Here is a 25341-nt window from a genome sequence, read left to right on the forward strand (position 1 = left end):
GGAAAGTTACAGGAAGAGATTTCCTACCATTTGGAGAGTGAGGCTGCTCCCAAAAGAGCATAAGAATGGTGTAAGTGTGTTTTTCAGGGCATGACTATTTTACTACATAACAGCTCACTGATTTATATAATTCTATTAGAAGCTTTGAGCCTTTATTTATTTTTATTTATTTTGGCTTTGCAAATAGAAAAATAGGGGGGAAAACGACCCAAATCTTTGCTGTGGGAAACTTTGGAATGTATTAATGTACATCAGGGATGAGGAGTGCCCAGCTATGAGAGGAAGGAGTTGGGGCCCAGGGGTGGCCCCAGCATCACCTTGTGAAATGTGTTTTTTCAGTCTCTCTGGGGACCAGTAATTGCACACATCAGAAAAGCTTTAAGGTAACCACTGTAGAGGGTAATGGCTGCATAAGGAGATCAACTGGCAGAACACATTGAACTAATTTTCTTCTAACCTCCCCCAAATTTTTCTTTAAAATCCTTCTCATTCTGTTTGTGGAGAAGTATGAGAAACTTCCCTGAGGTTTTCTGAGAAACCAGGGGAGGAGGAGGAGAGAATGGTGGTCAGCTAGAGAACCTTTTCTTCCTTTGTGGCTCTCTCATCTCCCCCAGCCTAACCATAATTAAACTTTCTGTTGCACCCACGGTGCTGGTCACTAATGGGAAAATGCAAACAGACATCTCCCCTCTGCAGGAATTATATTCCAAAATTACAAGACCAGGGAGAATTGTTGTGCTGTTAGCACAGCCGTGGTAAGAAATGGGGACTTTTTAAAAGTTATTCACCAACACTTCCAGGCAGCTTTTTAACACCTGCAGACAACAGGGTGTTTGCTCCTCTCAACAAAATTTTGAAGGAACTGATTTTGTCGGCGTCGATTTCGGTTGTTCGCCGACGAAACACCACAGAAGCGTGGCCTGGTTTTCAGCAATTTGTCTTCTAATACTCCAACCTCACTTAACCTGGCTCACTTTTTTTGAATATCTTTTGAGCTCCCACACAGTCTATAATGGGATTTTCCTCATAGCTCCCTGTAGAATGCTACTCTGCAGTGATTTGGAGGAGCGAAGGAAGCGGGAGCTGAAGGGGAGCGGAAAAGGAAGCTATTTTGAGCACAAAGCCTCTAGGCAGATGTAGCTTGTGGAACTATCACATGCAGCCTGAGTTATTGGAGCAAATCAATACTAATTATTTTAAGGCTGAGGCCTTCTGCTGGGGCTTCTCAGAGTGCTCGTGGTGATCTTTGATTGCTTCTTTTGTAAATCTGTGGTGTGAGCTCTTATCGCGGTGTCCAGAGCAAGGGAGCTCTGAGGAAAGGGAAAGTCCCACTGTTTAGTCTCACCATGCTCCCCAGCACCCTTCTACAACCTCAGTCTGCAGCAGGGTGTGCAAACCCCAGTGAGGGATAGAGTTCATGGTTTCAGTCCTTTGCAGGATGGGAGGTTTCAAAAATGTCCCTTCCTTCCAAGGATAGGACCATGATCAGACCTTTGCTTTAGGAGAAAATATTCCTTCAAGGCCCCTTCAAGCAGCCTCACCACAAATGAGAAGAGAAAGGATTTTGAGATCCACAAACTGAACACTTGTGCCACCTCAGAGCAGGAAGATTGAATGTTCCTGAATCAGCGCAGCTTCTCCACACTCTTCCACCAAGGAAGGGGCTTCATCCCCTTCACAAAGGCAGCATTCCCTTGGCCATTGCCATACTCATTTATAGGACACAGCTCATGCAGTTTGCAACCATAAGTCAAGACCAGGATCCTATCAATAGTCCAAACTCGCCCTCCAATCAACACAGCTGTTTATTGGGTCTCCACTGATACCGAAGATGAATTTTCAAGGGAAAATTGCTCTTATCGGGCAACCAGATGCCTTAAACTCTCAATCCAGTGGCTGCTCAGCCGAAGTCCAAGAGCTATCCTGTGGGGAAGGCTGTTGTTTCACATCCCACTGCTGCCCAGCAGTGTCTGTGGGGTTTGGGATTACCTACATCCCAAACAGGATCATACAACAGAAGTGTTCTGCAGCAGCCACCCCACAGTATTTTTCATTACCTCCAGAAGCTCCTGTGTTCCTTCTGCAACCTGCTGATCTTGAAGAAAGAGGAGCTAAGAGGCAGAAGTGTTGTGCAGAGCCGTTCCTCCAAGGGCCCTGGTTTTAACAGGATGAAGGAATGCAGCTGCATCTCAGCGCCGTGCTCAAGTAATCATGAGTACAGCAAAGCTGGCTTTGATGCATGACATGGGGCTGGGAAGGGCAAGGGTAGCCAGAAGGTCGACCATAAAAATCAGTGCAGTGGTATCCACCACCATTTAGTTTCTCCATTTTACAGAGGGGGTTATAATGTTTTTCTTTTTTAAAGGCTCTTCCCTGCATTGATTTTATTTTCCGTGATTCAGTGGCTGAACCAGGAAATATAAAATGAATTATCTGTTGCTTTCTATGAGGTTTTTTCATATTTATTATTTTTAGAAGAAAAAAAGTAAGTTATATTTCCAAAGAAAATACTGATTTGATATGTGAAGTTTTGGTTTAGCAAACAGCAAGGTACAAGACTGCAATATATTCAGAAATATTTTTCTTACATTTTTGGGGATGAAAAACCTTGAAAATGTGGTGTGATTTTGCCAGGTTTCAGTTTAACCAAAAATTACTTGTTTATAGTGAGTGAACTACTGGCTGAGAACTTGCTTCACGTAGCTCCATTCTCCACTAGCCTCTTTTTGTCTTTTTAGATTTGAAATTCTTCAGGGAAGAGACTGACTTTCCTTTCACACAGGGGAGAGCACTTTGAAGATAAAAATTGTTAGAGCAGTGCTAAGTATTGTGTAGCCTCGGAAGAATGTGTTATCAGCTTACAAAGCCCCTTTGAAAAGTAGCATACACTCAAAGACACTGACATCTGTCTGTAAAAAGGGAAAAAAGAAGAAAAAAAAAGTGTAGGTGGGGTTTACTGTCTGCTATATAACTTTCTCCTAGACCTTGACTGCGTGAAACATACTGCAAGTGAGGCAGAGTTTTTCACAGTAACAGCTACTCCTGATGAAACTGTTTTTAAGGATTCTGTAGCAGCACAGGGATGCCAAAGATTTCTGCATTCAGATCCACAAAACCCTCCCTGGGTCACAGCAGACCAGCCCAGACTGCACAAAGACGTGACTGAGCAGATCAAGGTTTATTAACCAACAGCAGATTTTCAGGTGAGCCCACCTCTTCTGAGAAATTGTATTCTAGAAAGGTTTTTCTCATTGTCTCAGTGAGTGTCACTGCAGCAAACAGAGGCACCAGCACAAACAGAGCTTTGGAGATGCTGTGTGAGACCCATCCATTCTGTGTTGTCTTTATAAGGGAAAATAACTTGTGGCTTCTCCCTCCCTGCTAGGCTGTCTTTCTGAAAGGCTGCAGGGAACTCCAGGAATGATGCCTGGTATTTCTTCAGTCATTGTATCATCCTGCTGTATTCTGGCTATGGGAGACATTCACTGATGGAAGAACCAGGACTATTTACCCATCTTCTGAAGGAGTTGCCCTTCTTGCCTCCACTCTGCCACCGCTGGCTGTATCTATGCCACAGCCAGGTCTACAGACCCATGCACCCAGGTTGCTCCACTTCTAGTCCAGTCAGTGCTGGTTTCCAAAGGAAAAATCCTGCCTGCACATTCAAAGCAGGGAAAAATATCCTCTGAAAAGAGTGAGACAAGCAATCAGTGCTGACAAGCTGTGTCCATGGGCACACACTCAAGTGTTGCTGCTCATCCAGCAGGCTTCAGAGCTCAGCACCAAGGCTCCTCTGTGGAGACACCCTGAGTCAGCTGGGGCAGAGAGGCTGAGCAGCTGGGGACTGCCCTGGAGTGCTAGACAACTTTTTAAGGTCTTACAGATGCTTTAGCACCTGAAGGATTGAAGGGTGGATGGTGTTTGAGCTGATGAGGTCAGAGACCTGCTGTCCATGGATCCAGTTGGTGATTTCAGATCTAGTTGGTGCAAGAGGGGCTGTGTGGGGCACCCAGCTCTGGGGCAGCCCTTGGAGCTGGTGACATGCCCCACCACATAGCAGAATCTCACTTGGCCAAACCAAGGGATCTGAAGGACAAAAGCCCCACAGAGCAAACAGACTCCCTCCTTTCCCTTAAAGTCTCGCATACTGCACAACAATTACACTCCCCCCGCACACCACAAACCACATAAAACAATGACAGTACTAGCAAGCCAACCAGCATTACAATTGCTATCTTTACTACCATGTCCATCATCCTCCTTCCCATCTCCCCTATAATCCTTACCATTGTCTAAGAAATTTAGGATTACCTAAACCGAAGGCCTTCAAAGCCTTAACAAGAGTTACACCCTCTTTGTTTCTGCTAAAGTCCACAGGCCATTACCCTGCATCCCCTAAATGCAACTCAGGGGCTCTAATTAAGATAGGACCTTCCAATTTACTAGACAGATGGGCTTTGATCCCATGATACTATAGTTAACAGCTATATGCCCTAACCAACAGGCCTCTGCCTAAGGCTCTGGTACATAACCAATGCACATCACTGAGCTTGCAAGTCACTATGAACTTCACTACAGAGCCGATAAGAAGAGGAATTGAACCTCTGTAAAAAGGACTACAGCCTAATGCTTATACACTCAGCCATCTTACCTGTGACATTCATTAACCGATGATTATTTTCAACTAATCACAAAGATATTGGGACCTTATACCTAATTTTCGGTGCACGAGCCGGAATAGTAGGTACTGCCCTAAGCCTCCTCATCCAAGCAGAACTAGGCCAACCTGGAGCCCTTCTAGGAGACAACCAAGTCCACAATGGACTCTGTCAATTCATCTTCCAGAACTGCTTGAGAGCACGGGGCAGTCTGACCTTGCAGATCAGCTACAGGACCGGGAGCCATGGGAGAGCTTGGAAAGACACTACAGCCAACTGGAAATTTTCTTCAGAGACCCCCTACCTTCCCTATGCCTCTAGATCACTGCCCTCCATCTCACATGGGTGCATGAGGTCCAGCTGCTTCTCCTACTCTCGAGACACTTGTGCATCTGCTAAGGGGACATTCAGCCTAATTAAACTGGAGATCCCTTCTACAGCTGTCACAGAACTGCATCCACTTCTAATTGTTGCAAGAAGGCTCTGCCATGAAGCAGAGCACAGCCTGTGCCTCCTATTGACCCCAGCTGCCTCCTCACCTCTGAAAAGCTCAAACAGAATGGTATAAACTCATCCACATGCAGGAATGTAGGAAAATTACCCATGAAATACAGGCAAACACCTCAAGCCATAAGCTCTCATCTATAGCATAAACAGTTAATAAGTAGTTATTAATTTTTGTTTGTTTGTTTAGTTTCAAGACTTCCATTAAAAGCAAACCTATGTCCTGGGGCAAGATAAGACTGAACTTGGTCTGTGAAAACATTCATTAAGGCAACTTGTGTCCTGAGGACAATGTCATTTATAAATTTTGGTCTCAAAAAAAAGATTGAGCACTATCCCTACTGGGCATGTCTACCCTCCAGAACCTGGTACCCTTTTCTAAACCTGGAGCAGTAAATTTGCCTAATCCCAGCTCAGATTTAACTGGTGATGTGCCACAGACAAGAGAAGCCTTTGCAGCCTCTCAGAGTCACTCCCATCTTGCCTTTATGCAGCAGGAGCTTTCAGAGCCATCACAGGGCCCATTTATTGACATTAGGTTTTCAGAGTATCCCTCAGAGATGAGGGACTCAGCCTAAGCTGCCAACAGCTCTTTCAGTCGCCTTCTGAACTTGGGGCTTTATATTCTTCTTCCCAACAATATATCATTTTTATGGGCAGTTTCCCAACTGAGGACCCCAAAGCACCTTACACAAGGTCAGTAGCAGCACCTCATTTCACCAAAGGAAAATTGCAGCACAGAGAAGGTGGAAACCCCAGAGCACTTCATCAGAGTCCCAAATAAATGCAGGAAACCGTGGGTCATAATTCTGCCTTGTTGGTTTGAGCCACCCATGCTGGTGCCCCATAAGGAGACCACAGGTTCCAGGTTGCTGGAAGATGTCTCCATGCCCCAGAAGACATTTCCAGGAGGTCTTAAATGTTCTTTGGGGTATATAGGCACAGATTAGGGTTTTTCCCCTCTTTGTTCAGATCCTATTGCTGTACCACACTGACTCCATGTGGTGTTGGCTGAGGGAGAATTATCCAGGAGAATGTGGGATTACTGGGCTGTGTTCAGAGGGAAAAGACAGGTGAGCAGTGCTGTTCACATCACACTAATTATCTTTACATGTTCATGGCTCTTACTGAGCCTTTCCAAGTACATGTATTCTATTATTCATTTAAATGAGGGGGGAAAATACCACATTTTTGTAAAATGCACTCTTAACTCCTGTTGAGAGGCAAGGTGGGAGTTGTGACACTGAAAATGAAGGGTCACTTCTACTTTATTTATAAAATCCTAACCTCTTGTTATGTATCTTCTTCCCAAATAACTTTTGAACCAAATAGACACTTCACACCGACAAGAAAGAGATAAAACATTTCTAAAGCTTAGAGGTTCCTTCAAGGTTCATAAAAACCAGCCAGGTAGATGAGAGAGCTCCAAGCAGAAGAATGGAGACCCCAAAGAGTGTTAGATGTGAGAGGAGCCAAACAGAGACACACACACATACGAGCACATGCAGCTCTGCGTGACCCAGCTGATGGATAATCCTGACTTTGTCCCCGTGCCAGAGAATCCAAACATCAGACAAGCCCTGGAAATGAGGCTTCTTTGATCCTGAATCGCTGATTGCCTGTGGAATTTGCCCTCCTAAGGCTGGAACAAAGAAGTCGGATGAATGTGGGGGGGTGGGACAGCAGCAGCGACCTCTCGAAATTCTGCCCATGTCCTCCCACACCCTTTGGTGGCTCACCTTGTCATTTTCTTGCCATGTTCTCTCTGCAAACACTGCTGCCTTTAAGCTGTGACTGTGGACTAAAACAGAAATCGTGGTGGGGAGTCCTGGAAGGGCGGAGCTTTCCCACAGTGACACCTCCAGACCATCTAACAGCATCCCTTGGAGATGCTAATGAAACATATCCTGTTAAGGGGTAATCCCAAGGGCTCCAGAGGTCCTAAGGTCCTGATGTCCATTGCTTTGTCCAAGGGGAAAACCAGCTTTTCTCCCAGAAGCTCACAGAAGAGTGTTATACCAACCAGGAGGAGTTCCTCAAGGGTCAAAGCCCCCAGCATGAACCCCTGGGTTTGCCCCTGATGCATCCTGTGCCTCAAAACATCAGGAGCTGGAGATGAACCAACATGGCCCCAGCCACAGAAACCCTTCTAAACTTGCCACAGATTCACTTACATGAGAGTGCTAAGGAGCCTTAAGCCCTCCTTTCCCCCTTTTTGGCACCACTGCCTGCTCCCATGGACCTGAGCTGTTCCCATCTCACATTGGAGCTATGTCCATCCCCAGACTGAGTCCAAACTCAGGCTGAGCTGCAGGAATGCAGGGGAGCCAAAGACCTGCAGCGCTTTTTTGTAGCCCCTCCCAATCTCTATGCTGGGAGCTCAAAATATGGCCAATATGGCTCCTCGTGCTTCCTTTGTCTGTAAAGCACCAGGGGCTTGCAGAGCACTGAGCATACTCACAGAAAGGTATTTTGTGGTAGCCCTGAAAGACCAACCAGGTACTGGTCTGTTGGACTCTGTGTTGTGGAAATCCCCAGGGACAGCTTCTGCTGCAGGGAGCTGTGGCAGCCTTGAATGTGATTCCAAACCCACCTCTCTGCAGGCCACCATTTATCCAGCTGGTGGGCAATGCTGCCCCCAGATTACAATTCTTAATTTAGAGAGTCTCTTCTGACATTTTGGCTACTACGGCCTGATGCTCACAAGCTGTGCTCAAAGAGGGTGAAATTCAGCTCCTCCAATCACACACCAGTTTCTCTCTCACACTTTCTTTTCTTCCCTTCCTGATTCATTTAAAATAATCTATGAAAAATGTCACTGGTTTTCAGGAAAAGCATGGGTCTGACCAAGGCAAAAGTCAACTCTTTAATTTAAAACAGTTGAGGGGGGGATAACCCATTGGAGCTGCTCAGCTAATGCACAAACAGTTTGTAATTACAGGAGCAGGCTGGGAAAACAGGACCTACCTAGGGAATATTCTTATTAAATAAAGCAGAATTCTGTCACCTTCTTAATCATGAAATATTGATGAAACTGTAAGCAGCCCCTCTGAGGTTTTAGCCTTTGCCCTCTCCTTGTGTGTGTATATGTGTCCACACAAAGACAAAGGGGGGAAAAACACTCTCAAAGCCAATCCCTGGAGCTGCAGAATTCTAACCAAGCTGCTCTGTGCCAGTGGATTTTGCTGAGCTTGCACGGGCATATGGATTGGAGAAACAAAAATTCTTCACTCGGCACAACCAGAAAATTCTTTTAGACTGAATGAGTAACGAAGGGGTGATTAAAGAGAGCTGAGAAAGAAAAGACATATTAAAGGGAGGACTGTCCCATGAATCAGCAGAGGAAGGGCCAATCTTCCTTACTTTGATCCATTCTTCATGTTTTGGAAGCAGTACAGAGCTGTTGAACTCCAGGTACTCTGGAGTACCAAACCTTCCCCTGGCCTTATGCTTGTACCTCTAGGGTTTTTTCTGGCAAAACAAGCAACAGGACTTGATTTCACAAGCCAAAGGCCAACCAGAGCAGCATTTGGGTTGCTGGAGCTCTGAGCATTCATGATCTTCTGTTGAAGATTGCAATGGAAGATGTTTTCAATTACCATCTGTATGGCAGATTACCTTTGTCAAGTGGGCAGTTTGCCTTATCTCTCTCTCTGAGTGACCACATTCACACCTCCCTTGGGAGGGGACCTCTGCTGATAACAGACTATTGAATGTCTTATCAGCATGGCTGATAAGAACTAGAACATCCCATTGTGAGATGCTCCGCCCAGATGGAGGAGCCAAGCATTCCTACCCGGATATAATCCGGAGGTTTTTGAGACACCAGCATGGCTTTCTCTGCTGGATTCCCCAGAGGAACAGCAGCTGTCTCTTCTTCCACTGGATGTTCAGAGGAAGAATACATTCTTCTGTACAAGACCCCCTTGCTCCAACAGAACCACCCCTGACACTTCAGGAGGACTGCAGCCACATTTCCAATGGGACTGCTACCAACACCCTGACCAACAGGGTGTCAGGTTGGGTTCTGACTCTGTCAGTGTTGTTTTAGTTTACTGCATTGTTTATTTTATCCTTTTATTTTTTTCCTTTCCCTATTAAAGAACTGTTATTTCCTGCTCCCATATTTTTGCCTGAGAGCCCCTTAATTTAAAATTTATAACAATTCAGAGGGGTGGGGAGGGTTTACATTCTCCATTTCAGGGGAGACTCCTGCCTTCCTTAGCAGACACCTGGCTTTCCAAACCAAGACACCTTCCTTGGGAAGTCAGGGAGTCCCAGAGAAAGCAGCATCCAAGACATCCCAGCCTGTGAACTCCAGCTGGATGGACTCAACATCCACCAAGAGCCACATGTGGGGACATCTGGAGCTGGGACAAGTCCCCACTGGCCCTTGGTCTTAGAAGGTACCTGAGATGCTACAGCTTGAAGGTTCACACCATCCATCTCTGGGGTACCAGGAGCTCGTCAGCCGCTCAGCACCGAGCGAGTCAGCTCCAGGCAGCACCACACCTCTCACACCATTTATCTCATGCCTTGGCACTGCCAGCTGCAGCCATCAATTTTCTGGGGGGCCTCAGCAACGGGAGCCCAGAAAAGCCCTGAGGGGGAAGAGCCAGGGACTATGAATAATGTGGGTGAAAACAAGAAGTGTAGGGAAGAAAAATCACAGGCAAATTTTCATCCCTTCACACTCCTCTGTGCAGTGGGAAGGGACAAATCTCTTCTCAAACCAAAATAACTATGCTCCATTCCACTTCTGTGACTCAACTGCATGGTCCTAACTGAGACAAATAAATAAAGAAAAATGGGAGCATCCCAGGAGGAGAGAAACAGATATTAAGAACCACAGGCAAGAACTGGGAGGCCAGAGCATCACCAGTAAGGGATCCCAAAATACAGACACTTGTCTGAGCCTGAATTTTATTATCCCTGTTGCAAGGGTGGATGAAGAGGGCTGAGGAAGGAAAAATAGATGGGGAAGAAGGACTGACCATAAGGACGGGGCAGGAACAGCAGTTGCAACATGAGGATACTGAGACTTCCCTGACAAGGAAATATCACAGTTGGGAGTAACTGGAAAAGGGAACTGGGGCCAGGCTGGCTGGAAAGCAGGGGCAGGAAGGATCAAAGCACTAGAGGAGAAAGGAGGACAAAGAGGGGGAGGCTGCAATGGCTTAGAGAGGGAGAGATGCATCAAGCAGCAGGGGAGCCTTCTCCCTGCCCACTGTGGTAATGGGGTCTTTGTTCTGCTCCTTTCATGTCCGCGCACATCCCGGCCCATGGACGGCCGACAGGAGCTGAATCAATCATCCCGCTCCCAGAGGAGGGCAGGGCGTGATTGATTTGCTCTCCCTGATGGTTGGCTCTGAAAGGACACGCTCTCATTACAGTTTGTTTCTGGGTACCGTTCTTTACTCCCCGTCTAAATGCTGCAAATCTCCCCCCTCCACCACGGGATGATTTGGCACCAGTTTCCTCCCAACTCCCTGAAAAAGCTATTTAAAAAAAAAATCTACATTAATAAACCCCCAAAACAACAAGATACATCCCCCAGATTTAAAACTTGCTGCTGAAACATAAAGCTGAGGCTGCGGCCATGGGTGATTTTAGTGCTCATCTGCTCCAAATTCCAGTCATGCTTGTCACACTCCCACAGCCTCTCTCTAATTGTCAGGCACAGCCCTTTGTATTCCTAATCACCCCTGAAAAGGCCTGGCTCAGGGGGTCCCCGGGGTGGCTGCACGGGGTGAGGCAGCCCTGCTCCTGCTCTGGCATGCTGCTCCTGGAGGATGCTCAGGGACAGAGATGGCCCCTGGTGACCAGAGTGAGGTGGAGACACTCTGATCTCTATCCCAGGGTCTCTCTCCCAAGGGGAAAAGCTGGGACAGGGGGGCAGGTGGCTCTTGGATGCACATTCAGGAGCAGAGGGGGGGTGGTGCCATCCAGCTCAGGTCCATTGGTGTCACCAAGGGTGAAGCCAGTCCTTCTGGCTGAGCTTATGTTGTACTTTCTGCAGTGGGCAGTGCTGCTGCTGAATCAAATATACATCTGTGGGAAAGGACAATCAGTTTCAAGTTTTTCCCCCTCTTCCCACCAATTCCAGACATGAGTGGAGGCAATACTATTAGCTACCAGGGCCATTGCAATGTTAAGCAGACAGTTTATCTGCAGGATTTAATTATTCGCCATTTTTAATTCTCCCCACCTAGATGTTCCCATACCCTCCAGCCACTTTTACTTTAAATGAAATCATCCACAACCATGCTATGTTCTCATTGAAGTGTTCCTCATAGAAACATGGAAAAAATTCAGCTGCAGAAGAGCCCTTAAGATCATGGAGCACTGAATGATGCTGCTCTCCAACCCACCACCTTGCTCACTGAAATGCACCCAATGAGGTGCAACTCAGCTATGTAAAAGGGACTGAGTGTTGTGGAGAATCTGGCAATTCACAGCCAAACCAATTGCTTCAAAAATGTCCTGCACAAACCAAATCTTCTGCCTGGATTGTTTGGAGGAGAGAAGGAGTCTCAGAGAGAGGTGGCTTTCAGGACCAGCTCATCTGAGAAGTGTCTGAGAAAACCGAAGTGTCTGAGTTATAGGAACAGCAAAACAAGGCAATCATAGTGAGATTGAGGCATGTAAGAACCATCAGACACTATACAGAGAGTCTGGTAGTGATGTCCCTCTGAGCAGGTCCTTACATCTACCCTGCTCTCTTTCTGGACTGAGGATTGTTTGTCATACCAGATATGTGCTGATGCAATCTAGTTCAAGCATCCAGCACAAAGCATTCCCTGGATTCAGCATCCAATGGGTTAAAAAAGAGTTAGCACAGCCCAGGCTTCCACAGGCAGTTTGCAGCTTAGCTGTTAATTTGGGAATGTCTCAACTTCACCTCCAAGTTTTGAAACTTTGCCATGCCTTTTCATTAGCTGTGTTTTCCTTCTGGAAACTACCACATATCTGTATCACTAGATCTTTACAACAAAGCCCGAAGGGTTTTGTACTCTTCTGTGAGTGTTCCTGACTGTTCCCAGCTCACTTTACTAGGAAAAGCTGCTTCTGCTGGCTGCATTTGCTGCTCATATAGGCAATACATTTTCCAGATTCTTTCCACCTTCCTCCTTTTTACTAGAGATGGGCTCCAACATGAGAACAGACTAAGCTGAAGCAGGGGAAATGTTGCAGCCATGTTGGCCCAGTGGTTTTATAGCAGAAATTTCTTTGGAAATCAGCACAGAGCTCTGCACAGACAACAGTAACTGTGTGACAGTTCGTTTAACTCCAGCCTTGCTTCTAACAGCAGCATCCAGTGGATGCCATAAATCTCAAGAAGTGAAATTCCTACTTTCACAAAGAAAAAAAAAGAATAAAAGAAAAAAAAAAGAAGAAGAAAAGAGATGATATAATAGTATAATACTAATGAAGACATTATTCTGATTTCATCTTGTACTCTATGCCAAGGTGCAGCAAGGACCAGCTGTTCCCTGAAGGGTATCCCTAAGACCAAAGGAGACACAGCAAGACACCAGCTACAGCACAGCTTTGAAACACCATCCTAAACACAACTCTGAAGTCACTGCTTCCAGACAAAGATTTTCAGTCACCTTTAGCAGAACTTTCCTTCATTTTTCTCTGTCTGCTTTGTCCTGGCTCCAGCAGAGCTGCCCAGGTTTGTACCAGCTCAGATCTAGGTTATCCAGTCCTAGATCTTCTGGGATTTATGCTGGTCCAGAAACCACAAATAACACCAGGGAATTGTTCCTGCTGCACCAGATTCTACACAAACCTGAAGTAAGAGATATTATCTGAAGAGGCTCACTGAAAGAAAAAGGCCCCTCACTACACACTGAGGGTCTGGAGTGTGTCCAGAGGAGGGAATGGAGCTGGGGAAGGTTCTGGAGCACTGATCTGATGAGGAGCATCTGAGGGAGTTGCGGGGGCTCACCCTGGAGAAAAGGAGGCTCAGGGAGGGACCTCCTCACTCTCTTACAATCCCGTGACAGGAGGGTGCAGCCAGGTGGGGGTTGTTCTCTTCTCCCAAGTGAGAAGCAGTAGTACAACAGGAAATGTCCGTGAGTTGCACCAGGTGAGATTTAGATTGGATAGCAGGAAAAATTTCTTCACTGAAAGGGTTGTCAGGCATTGGAACAGGCTACCCAACGAAGTGGTAGAATTACCATTTAAAAGCCATGTAGCTGTGGCACTTGGGGCCATTGTTTAGTGGTAAATTTGGTGGTACTGTGTCAACAATTGGACTTGGTGATCTTGGAGTCCTTTTCCAGCCTTAAGGATTCTAAGATTCCATGATTCTAGATGAAACAGGGAATGACACCCCAGTGACAGGGAGATGTCTGATGGAATGTGGCAGAGTGTTGCAGGTTGGGTGCCTGAACACCACACCCTGGTTCTGCTTTTACAGCACTGCTTAGGGCTGTATCTCCACCCCAATGCACTAAACCCCTCTGTGGCTAAGGTCACCCAATTTAAGAACACAAGTAACCTCAAAATCCCCATTTGGGAAGCCTCTGTTCCTTGGGGAGCCAGTGACAGTTCAATGACATTGCTCTAAATTCTCCTCTGGGCAAACCAATCACTGCCTTGAAATTGTTACCTTCTTTCCTGTCTTTCCTGCCTGTTCCCCGTTTGACACTTTTCGCAGTGACAGCCATCAGCCTGTGTATAATATAATCAAAAAGCTGATTCTGGCTTCAAGCCATTCTAGGAAAAAAAATTTCCACAGCACCCCACATTAAAATGCAGCCCCTGTCCTGCACCTTCCTGCTCCTTCCCCTCACTCCATTTTTTTAGGTTTAGGAGGTTTGGGTTTGGTTTTGATTTCTTTTTTTTTTTTTTTTGGTACTATCACATTATCCCATGTTTGCAATTGTAAAACCACATTATAAAAGCAGCAGATATTGAACTAATTTTATCACGGGGCTAGTAATAAAGTTTTACACCAACTATAATATTGTTGTACACCAGAAATATTGCAACAGAACTGTAATATCCTGTTAAATTCATTTTCCATCCAACACCACAAGATCTGTTGAAAGATGTTAGGGGTGAAAGGTTTGTAGATTTTTAATTTTCCTCTTTTTTTTTTTGCTTTATTTTTGCAAGGCACTGTAAACATTTAAATTTCATAAAAATATACATCACAAGTTCAGCAGTAATAGTTGTAGTGACACATCTAAAGCCTTCACTGTCTGAAAAGTAATGTATGGCTAGCAGCTACCCTGCAAAGCAAAATACATCATTAGAACCAGCTTATAGAAAGGAAGAGGTACTTTTAACACGGTTCCCATTACTGCAGCATCTTTTCCCCTCCTAATGCTTTATATATTTATTCTTAGGCACCCCAGGGAATTAGATGCAATTATCCTGTTGTTCTTGGGCAGAGAAATGGGTAAAATGTTAAGCAGCTTGCCCCAGGTGACACAAAAAGTTTTGTGATACTTCGTGGGTCTGAATCAGCATCCCTGGCACAGCAGCTGGGCTCCCATGAGAGGAGAACATGGGTGACTAAAAATCCTTCTTCCTGCCATCAGCCCTGTCTGAGAATGCTGGCCACTTTCTGCTGCCTCCAAGGAAGGCCTCAGCCACCTATAGGAACACACAGGATTAATTAAAAGCATTCTTTTAAACCAATTAACTCACCCTGGTAGAAACCCTTGTGTAGATACTCTCAGTGGATTTAAACTTATTTTTTAAAAAATTCAGTTTAACTTGAGGCTCTGCATTTGCCAGCTGTGTCCCCAGCATCTTCTGCATCTCTTCAACTGCTTCTGTTTTTAAACTAATTTTAATTAAGTGCATGCACTCTGTGTGGTCAAATCCCCAAGGAGCTGTAAGAAGGCAGGCAGAGATACTAGGAAAAAAGTGGTTCAAGGCAATCCCTGGTTGTGCAGCCCAGCTCTTGGCAGCTACCAGCTGGTTTAAGGTCAGTATATTTGGGCAGTGAGACCCCAGCCCTGTCCTGATGAACTTATGGTCTCCATAGGAATCAATCCACTCCTTAAAGACTACATTTATCTAAAGTAAAAGCAAGACAGAAAATACAGATGGTGGTGAGCAGTTTGCTGCAGAACATCAGCAAAAGGCAGGAGAGCAGATGTGTCCCAATGGTCAGGGCTGCTACTCTGAGCCTTCCCCCAGAGCAGGGCCAGAGGTGACCTGGGGACAACACTCAAGGCTGGGCTTTCCAGGGTGATCCAGCATGGAAACCAAAATATGTAAGTATGCCTGGCATGGAGTCAGCCCCAAAGGCACAGTATTTATGGGAACTGTCCATGTCTCTAAACAGCTAAAAACCACAGAGGGATGGAGAACTGTAGGTTTCATTGACCATTCTCTGATCTAAACACACGCTCTACACATTAAGCAAGATACCTAAGGAAATATTTTTAAATGTGTTCTGACCTCATTAAGAAAAAATTGGAGGACAAAATACCACTTACCCATCAACCTTTCCTCTTTTTAAAAGACCATTCAGTGTTGGGGTTTTTTAAAAATTCGCTAATGTATGTCCCAAGGAGACAGTGGACTGAAGTGTAGGAGGCTCCAGTCCTTACTGAGCTCTAACTCTTTTCCATCTCCCTCTAACTACCTGAATACTCCCAGAGATTTTCTTTTGTGAATTTTAAGCCCCCCAAATCTACAACTCAGCATAGCTTCCTGTATGGCCATTCTGGTTAGCACAAAACACCAATGATAACACAACCCTTTTCAGATAGGATCTTCCTACAGTTACCAAGCATTTTCTTAAGACTTCATCCTCAAAATGTCTTTAAAAATAAACTTCTCCTGCAGTATTGGGCCATTTGTGCTGTGATTGTGATTAACTTGAATAGCCACAGGGAATAGTCTCCAGGACAGCATTGTGTGCATGTGTATATGAGCATCAAAGCCACAATCAGTGGCCAATATGTCCTGTTGCCTGAAATAATTTTGCATTTCTTGCAGGAACTGTAGCCATCACAGGAGCTTCTTTTTAGGTCATTGAGGCTGTAAGGGGGAAAAAAATAAGCCAGCTGACATCCCCTATGAGAGGCTTTGCATTGTTAATTTATTGCTCCAGAAACTAAGAAATTTGTCACAGAGAAGTATAAAAGGGGTAAGGGAAGTATTTAACTGGAAGAAAGAGGAAAATCAGGAAAAAAAGTCACATGCATGACAAGAAAACCAGATACCAAGGAGGTTTTCAGAGACCAGGTGGCAATATATTAGTGGCAGAATTTCTCATGGCTGTTTTCCAGCAGCAGCTTGGGAATATGAGAGAGTCTGTTAGATGGGAAAACATCAACCACACAGAAGCTTCACTGGAAGTGGAGAGCAGGAAGGCAGCAAGGGTGAGTGGTGAAGGCAGCTGGTGAGTGTTTGTAGGAGGCCTCTGGGTAGGAGGTGGACAACCAGCAGCCTCCAAAAAAATGTGACAAGAGTCAGGATGTCAGGGAAAGACTTCCCAGTGAAGGGATTTCCTGCCTTCTTACATCCTAAAGCACTTTGTAATGCAGTGACAACTGGATGTGAAAGGGACCTTCCTGAACTGCTCCAGGTTTGTGTGTGTTCTGCAGAGGTGAAAATAACATCATAAAGGGGACATGTCTGGAAATAAATCCATTTTAATAATCATCAAATTGTTGTGTTTTGGCAATAAAACCCATTATTTTCTTTCCTTTTTCTCTGTGTTTACTCCTCTACTAGTATAATTCTTTACTTAACCTGTCTTAAACTACCCTTGATTTGCACATATTTAAATGAGTAAGACCTTTTACATTACTCCCTACAGAGGAGCAGTAGTGATTTACTCCTGCTAAAAATTTTGATCATACCAATAAAGGTAAAGTCAATCCAGCTTGAGGATGGCTGTGTGTTATCCTTTAGTGCAGCCCAAGGGAGGCTTTAAAAAAAGGAATATGAGCGTGTGAAGCCAAGGCACAGAATTTAAGGCCAGAAGAGACTGATAAAATCAGTTTATCTACTAAATAGCATAGATTTCTAGAAATGTTCCAAAGTAAAATCTCTTAGGACTACAAAAGACATCTGTAATGGAGCTGGAAAGAGAACCCAAACACACAAGTCCTTCTGCAGCAGGTGACCTGCAAGGCCACACGTCAATTCTCCTGGGTGGAAGCAAGTCAGGCATTTTCTTTATATCTCATTGAGGGACCATTTGCTTTTCCTGTGTCTCACATGACTGACCTGGGACCATGGCCTCAAGCAGGCAGCAGAGCAAATCACAGAGCACAAATAGCTTGGAAAACTTGTGCAGGTGGCTAATGAAAAGCTCAGCTGAAACTCTTCTCTGTAAGAAGATACTGAGGGCGACTTCTGCTGAAAGCAGAATCATCACTTCTGATGGCATATCCTGTTTCTTCCTCAATGCAAGAAAACAATGCAAAACCATTATCTGGGTGGTTAAATTAATGCTATTCTCTTCTGGATTATTTATTTATAAGGTTTCACATTGTACTGCCACCAGACAAGTAAATATTAGGGTTTTCCAAATAATATTTACTTCCCTATCCTTTAGTTACCAGAAGACAGTTTCTAAATTGCCTTGACAGTATGTTCTCTTCTTCCTCCTTCAGTTACAAATTCATGTCCTGCCCCTTTGCTTCTTCCAACCCATCGTTTCCATCTGATTTTTTTCTTTTCATCAGTTTGTGTGGATGGTGCCTTAACCTGAGAGGCTCCTCAGTTCTGCTTTAAATGGCTTCTGAGTGGCTTTGGAAAGTCAAATCATCTGGCCATGCACATGAGCAGAAGAGCCTTAGCAAAAACACAGGAGTGAACTGTGACAAATAAGGAGGAAAACCCTTTACCCATGTAAGGCCCTGCCATTCCCACTGCCTCCTGACACAGCCACGGAGCAGAGGCACCTGGGCCCCACTCAGACTCTGTGCTGAGTTTTCTGCACCGAGATCCCACTGGGAGAATGCAGAACTTAATTTATCTTCCATATTTACCAAGCTGTCTTTTGGGGACATCCGTAATGATTCTGTTTTTATCTTGTACCAGAGGAGGACAAAGGCGCAGTGACGTGAAGGAAGACACATTAGCTGTCAGAAGACAGGTAACACATCTTGCTAACATACTCTGTTCCATTTTCCCCTCAATAGCCTGAAGCAGTGTTTTCCTTTTAAAAATATCCTATCAGCTCTGACAGATGGATTAAGGCTTAAAAGCATCAATATTTTGGGAAAGTGGTACCTGCTAGCAGGCTAGATATAGGTTTGTCATTCAAGAGGTTTTATATTTCCTATTAAGTCCCTTTCCTGAAAAGCAGCAACCATTTATTTAAAAGTTTACTTACTGGTAGGGGTTGGGAGGGGATTATTTTTTTTTTTTTGAGGTGAGGGAGTAGGACTTGTTTTGATTTCTTCAGTGGACACATCATCTGTCAGCAGTGGGGAAGAGTGGGAGTGCTTTTCCTTGCTTGTTCTGAAAGGTGACCACTAAAAAACTGCCATTGCTCTTGCTCAAAGTGGATTACCAGAAAGTTGTTGCAAGAGGATTGACTCAAAAAAAAAAAAAAAAAAGAAACAGATTTAAAGACTTCCCATAACTTTTATTCTTCTCACAGCAACGGCTGAATCAGTCCTGTTGTTCATATTCCCCACCTTACTTCTGACAGGCTGTTTTGCTTATCTGGCATTTCGGCTCAGATGGATCCCACCTGATAGCAAAGACACTGAAGTCAGGACTGTTGTTATCTGGGCACCAGCTACAGTCACAGAGAAGAGAGACACCTCAGGAGAGGGATTCACATCTGAGGAGGGTGAATCATTCTCTCAAGATGCCAGTATTTCTCCGTTTCTCAAGATGCTGCTGGCACAAACAGCAGTAAGTCAGTACAATGAGGCTTCTAATTTTGGAGCCTTGGTGAAGCGCCTGAAGTTTGATGAGTGAGTCGAGACTGTGGTGAATCTCCCTCTCATCATATCTGCAGCTTGATGGAAAGGAAGATATCAAAGATATTCACCCCTTTGTCACACAGGACTCTTGTGAAGGGAGATGAGAGCAGAGAATTCACAAAGGAAAAGAGGAATAAAGAGTAGAGGGATGTGGGGGTTTCCGAGGGGAAGTGAGGAAATATATCCCATTTTTGCCTTCTGGCTTTGTGAGCTGAGTTACATGGTTTCTTGTCTATGCCACCTCCACAGCCAGAAGGCTGCTCAAATTCAGGATTTGATTCTGGCCCAAAGCTCAGGCAGGAGCATAGCTGGGGATTTGCACATGGTTTCCATCTGCTCCCCAACTACTCCTCTCCAATAACTTGTGCAGCTGAATGGCTGCTGCTCTGGGAAGGACAGGGTTGACATGGCCAGTGACTTCACTTCAGCCCAAAGACTCAGAGTGGCTGATTATATTCACTAGAAGGATAGAGAAACACCAGCAACCTCAGTGCAATTCCAGAGAAAAATTAAATTTCAGGTAATTCTTTGATGTGCAATATTTTCTTATGCCTAAGTGCTATGTGCAAGGAGTTAAAAGAAATGGAACATTTTTTGGCTCAAAACAGCAGTAGGAGGTGGAAAAGTAGAGTTAAGTTAGGAGCTCAGCATTGAACAGATCAGCAATGTGATCTCACCTGAAGACCCTGACTCCAGGATGCCCTGGCAGCACTCTATGCATTAGTGTTCTTCCAGTGTTCTTCTTTCTCTTGAGAAACCAACAGGGCAATGAGATCCCTCAGATACTTCCACCCTGTGACCCCAAATCCAAACCCATCTCTGCAGGGCTCAACAGGCCCAGGAAATCCATCCCCAGTGGAAGGACTGAATAAAGGGTCCTCCCCAGGGATCAGCTTTTGAGTTGCTGCTCTCTGCAGCTCTGCAACTCTGTCTGGAGCAGTTTCAGCTCTGCCACTTCCAGAGGTGCCCCAGCACTGTCTAAAAAGTGCTTCCTTCAGAGGGTTGTCATCAACAGGGCACTTGGCAGAAATCTCTTCTGATGGTGCTCAATTTTCCCAACTCAGTCACTCTGGGATGTGGCAATGCAGGCACTGCTGCTTGAGCTCTGCTCTCTGTCCACAGCCTAAGGGGCACAGTGGCTTCCCAACGTCCTGTTTTCCCACCATTCTGAATGCAGAAGTTCATTTTATCAGGTCCAGAATGCCCAGATCTGGCACACATTTGAAATGCAGGTGAGTAAAGAACTCACACGTTCCTTCTTTCTCACTGGTTTTGGCAGAGGGGTCCTTGTGGGCATCAGGTTGACCTGTTCAGGGTCTGTGAGAGCCATGAAGCATCTGAGTGTGGCCTGAAGACACTCACATCAGTTGCCTCCAGGCAGAGGCAATCCCTGAGAACATTAGGCCACTGAAGATAGAAATCACTTCTCACTCTTCATAAAGAAACCTCAGAGCAACTTCACTGTGGTGGGACACAAACAGGATGCAAGGAGGGTGCTGGTACCATGGTGGCACACTCCATGTTTTGGGTCACACAACAGGGCATGTTAACATGAGGGTTAAACCTTCATTTCTCACCTTCCCTTATCCAGCTCTTGTAAATCAGATTTCCAGAGCCACATCCTGAGAAAGAAAATCCAGTGTCCAGACTGAAGGTGGGAGGCAGGAAAGCATTCTGAAGCCCATGTTCAGAATAGGAGGACTTGGAAATCCTGAACTAGAGTTACTCCAGGGAGAGCTCCCAAGAGTCTTGTTTTGCATGTCTCCAACCCTGCAGGTGACAATAATTATCAGTGTTTCTTGGTGAGAAACTCAGGGAAACCAGCATTTACAGCAAGACTGAGCACCTCCTACTCCCACTGGAGAGCATTCCCATGGGTAACCAGTGAACAGCTTGAGTCTCCTGGAGAATGAAGTTCACAGCCTGGCCCTGAGAATCATTTTAAGCCTTTAAAATGTCCTCTGCAAATCATCCTCAATCATTCCTCTGCTCACAGGCACCACACTGCGAGTTCTGCCCTGCACCTAATGGCTTCTCTGTTGATGTTTCCCGAATTAAAAATAATGTGTGTGATGCACTGTGTCATGTCCATGTCCACGCGTGCAATAACAAAGCAATACAGACACCATAATAGACAGTTTGCTCAACACACTGTAATAAGATCAGATAGTTTCAGTACCTTTTTGGGGGCTGTTTTTCACCCAAGTGACATGCTTATCCGTTTTGGTATATAAAGTTCTACAAGGTCATCTAGGATGTTGTGTTTTACCTTGATTGATAGCACAGTGCAAGGAACTGTGACTGATCCATGCAATCGTGCCTCAACCCATTTTTCTGCAGATCTCCAAGGGCTGAAATCCCTCATTAAAAAAAAAAAAAAGGCAAACAAAAAACCAACAAACATCAAAACAAACAAAATAAAGAGCCTATCCTGCTCCAAAAGTCTAGAGTAGTCAAAGCTGAAGTACCCATCCTCTCTGTTAATAACTTTCAGAAGTTATGGAATGTGACAGTAAAATTCTGCAACATTCACATGGTGTGGGAGGAATAGAAATTACATTCAGAGTTTGAGTCTGGATATTTGTGCCTGAACAGGGAAAAGGAAGGGATGTGTTTAATCAGCAGGCTCAAGCATCCCCTTCTTGTAAGACAGAAAAAGACAGCACTTAAACTTGATAACTCCTTGGAAATAGCAAGCGAGGAACATGGATGGGACGTCAGCAACACTCACTGGGGAGAAGAAACACAAAATGGAGTTAGAATTAACACATCCTTTACACTGTGCTTTGCAGAGCAGTTTGTTTGGTGGTTTCCCTACCTGCCCTCGTGGCTGGGTTACCAATGTCCCATCCCAGTGCCCTGCAGTGCAGCCTTTTATATTCCATGTTCCTGATTCCCCAGGGAGGCTGGGGCATTCAGCTGACCATGAGGCTCCCCCAGTGGGAGCAGTTAGATCCTCCTCAAACTCTTAGAAAGACAGCAGCATTGTATGGGAAGGAGAGAGGAAACTGAAACACTGAAAAGGGGAAATCTTTGTTAAATATCCTTCAGCAAAGCCAGGAGCTGCAGCCAGTTGTCTGCCCAGTGGCAGAGGTCATTCAAGCAAGGCTAGGCTTGTGTCCTGCCAGGTTACTGCAACAAAAACCAAGGAGAAATGCACGTCTGGGTTTTCTCTAAAATCCAAACAAAGAGGGACTAGAACTAGGAAATTCACTCCCTCCAAGTGGACATCAGGGCAGGATTGAACTCTTCCCAAAGAGTAAATCCCCCTCACCAACCACCAGCCCTTCTCCTTCCCTTCCCTTGGGATTCTCCCAAGCCTTGGGGACCAAGACCCAGATGTTTTGCCTGATTCCCAGGCATCACTGTGGTTTTATATAAAAAGCATAGACACCCATCCTGCCAGAGCTCCCAGAAAGTGCCAAACACTTTCCCAAGCTGATACCTGATGATACCAGTGCAGTCACAAGTGGGTATGGAAGAATGGACACATCTCTTGGATTCTGGGCCGTGCTGTCAGCCCATCTTCATAGCAGGGTTTTGCCAGGTGGACATCAGCTCTGGATCAGTCAGAAAACTGAGGCTGACACTCCTGTAAGTGTTAATCTTCATCTGCAGATCTCTTCAGTGAGATTCTGAAAATATTCATGCCTCATCCACATCAGGCCAAGCTCTGTGTCCCCTCTCCAGTTGCCCATGTTGGGTTAGCAAAGGTTGGAGGATTTGTGCAGCTCCAAGCAGCTGTAACAGGCACAGCAACAAAAATGCAAACCTACAAACCCATAGATAGTAGATCTTTTCTTCTGCCACTAGAAATACAGTAATTCCAACAATGTTTTCCATAGCACAAATGTTCTGGAATGTTCCCAGCACAGCAGAGCTGGGAGTAGACTCGGAGTTTAAAGGCCACAGGAATTAATCTGAACATCTCACACAGCCTTACTGTGACAGACCCAGAAACATGCCCCAGGCTTCTTGCATCAAACACTCACACCTTGTGATTGAGCCAGAGCTCTTTTTCTCAAAAGGCACCCAAACCTTCATTAATGTCATTAATTAACTTCATTTCAAAAGGGACTGCTACTCTCTTTGACTGATCTTATGCTAACTGTTAATTTTAGGCTACGAATGGTTACTCAACTTCCTCCTCATACAACAGGGGCTCCCCAGGAAGGATGTCTTTCAACTGGGATACAGCATGCTATCAAAGCAAAGGAGAAATTCCTCTCTCTCTCTCTCTCACAACAGGGAGAAATGAAGTTCTGACTACAGCAGTGTCACTCACTGAGATGACAGGTTAGGATAACTGTGTATGACTGCAGACTGCAAGATGGTAAAGTATATGCAAGCCACCTTCCAAATCCCAGGATGTATTTTACTGTTTTTCCCCTAAGGAAAAAAAATTCCCCATATAAAACCCAGAAATACTCACTTTGGGTACCATGTTCTGATCTCACTCCTCTGAAATTACTTCAGTGTGGCTTTTATAGCTTTGGGCCAGCACCAGCAGAGCCCCAAACCCAGCCCTTAGTTTTTTAAACCATGATTTATTTTACTGGTTTGAATCTTTTTTGAAGGAGTCACATGAGCACCTTGCATCTTCAAATCACCGTGACTGCGCCCACCCTCACAATCCTGGGCAAAGATGGAAAGTTAATTAAACACGTGTTTAATTTATAAATGTTATCCCTTCTGGGGAGCAGAGTACAACTCCAGCTAAAAGGCAATGCTGTGTTTATTTTACTTCTTCATTGGCTGTTCCCAACCTGCAGTGGTTTATGGATATAAATAATGTTTTAGAGTAGGGAACGGTTGTGGTGGAAACTAAGCCCCACTTTTGAATAAGCCATGAAGAAAGAGTAACTTGAATCATGCAATGATTTCTAGGAAGCTGAAACAATTAATTCTTTCATGGGTAGAATATAAGCCAAAAAATAAAGCTTCCATGTCCCATGGTGACAGCAAAATTTAAAAGTATGGTATTAAAGAAGGCAGAATTCCCCACTAGTATATGAAAACAATGTTCTCATTTAGGCCAGCAGAAACCTGGACTAGTTCCATTTGGATCATTGAGTTTGCTCTGGATTTACCCCAGGGTACATGAGAACAGAAGACAACCCTCCCAGGTTTTCTACCAGGGCCAGATTCCAAGAATGTAATATCCATACAGCTCCAAGTAGGACCTCTTCGTCACCACCATGCATCCAAATATTTGTGTTCCCTACTGTCTTCCACTTTTGAGAGGGCTCCTTTCTAAAAGCAACCCCACTCTAGCTCAGCTCCTGTAATGTTACCAGCTGTTTGGGAAAGCTCAGATATAATCCTGAATAATTGCAAGTATTTGTCATAGGGTAAAAAAAATAATATCTGAAGACATGTGCACCTAGATTGTTGTGAGAGACTGCACTCCAGACAGCAAAACATCCTTGGTAAAATGTACACAATTTCTGAGTAAGGATGTTTATAATTTAAAACACAACTATTTTTTAAAAGAGAGACATTAAAACAGAGTTTCCCAAAGCTGTACAAGAAATGTAACCTGTTAGTAACTTTACTACTAACTCAGATATTCAGGAATCTATGAGAGCAAGTGATGTTTGCATGTCCCACACCTGACACAGGGAATGGAACCCACCTAGAAGGCTTCTGAGGCAGGGGCCATCCCTCCACACTGCCCCGGAGGAGGATCAGTCCCTAATCCAATTGCCAAAGGGTTGGACCAACACAGAGTTGTAGGAAAATCACACAGCAATTTATACATTTTACAACAGTGCTGGTGACATCCCTTGAAAGCTTCAGGAAATAATGGCAAGATCCCAGGGACCAGGCAAAAGGGCATGTCCTAAAGATGACTACAATTTGTTATTTGGATTAATAACAGGCAGGTCATGAAGCTGCTTTCTGTTATTTTTGAGTAAAGCTTTATTTTCTTTCTACCTAAACTGTCCTCACTCCATTTACACCCTTTTTCAGCAGAACCCTTGCAAGCTTAAATTTAAATATGAGTATGAACCCAATCAACATATCTCCTCTGGCTGCTAAGAGAAGCCCCCAGGCTGTTTAAAAAATCAGACTGTATTCACAGAGAATTTGTGCTGTTGACTCAGACACTGCCAGAGCACATTTTCTAAGGGCTGCAGTGTAGGCATCACATTTGGCTTCAGCTGGACTTAAGGAAGAGTTTTGTACTGGTACTATGAGGATCCTGAGCAGAGCTGGGGGAGGAAGCCAGGTAAGTAAACTCAGACCTGGCT

Source organism: Camarhynchus parvulus, chromosome 2, assembly GCF_901933205.1.
Source record: "Camarhynchus parvulus chromosome 2, STF_HiC, whole genome shotgun sequence".
NCBI classification, from domain to species: Eukaryota; Metazoa; Chordata; class Aves; order Passeriformes; family Thraupidae; genus Camarhynchus; species Camarhynchus parvulus.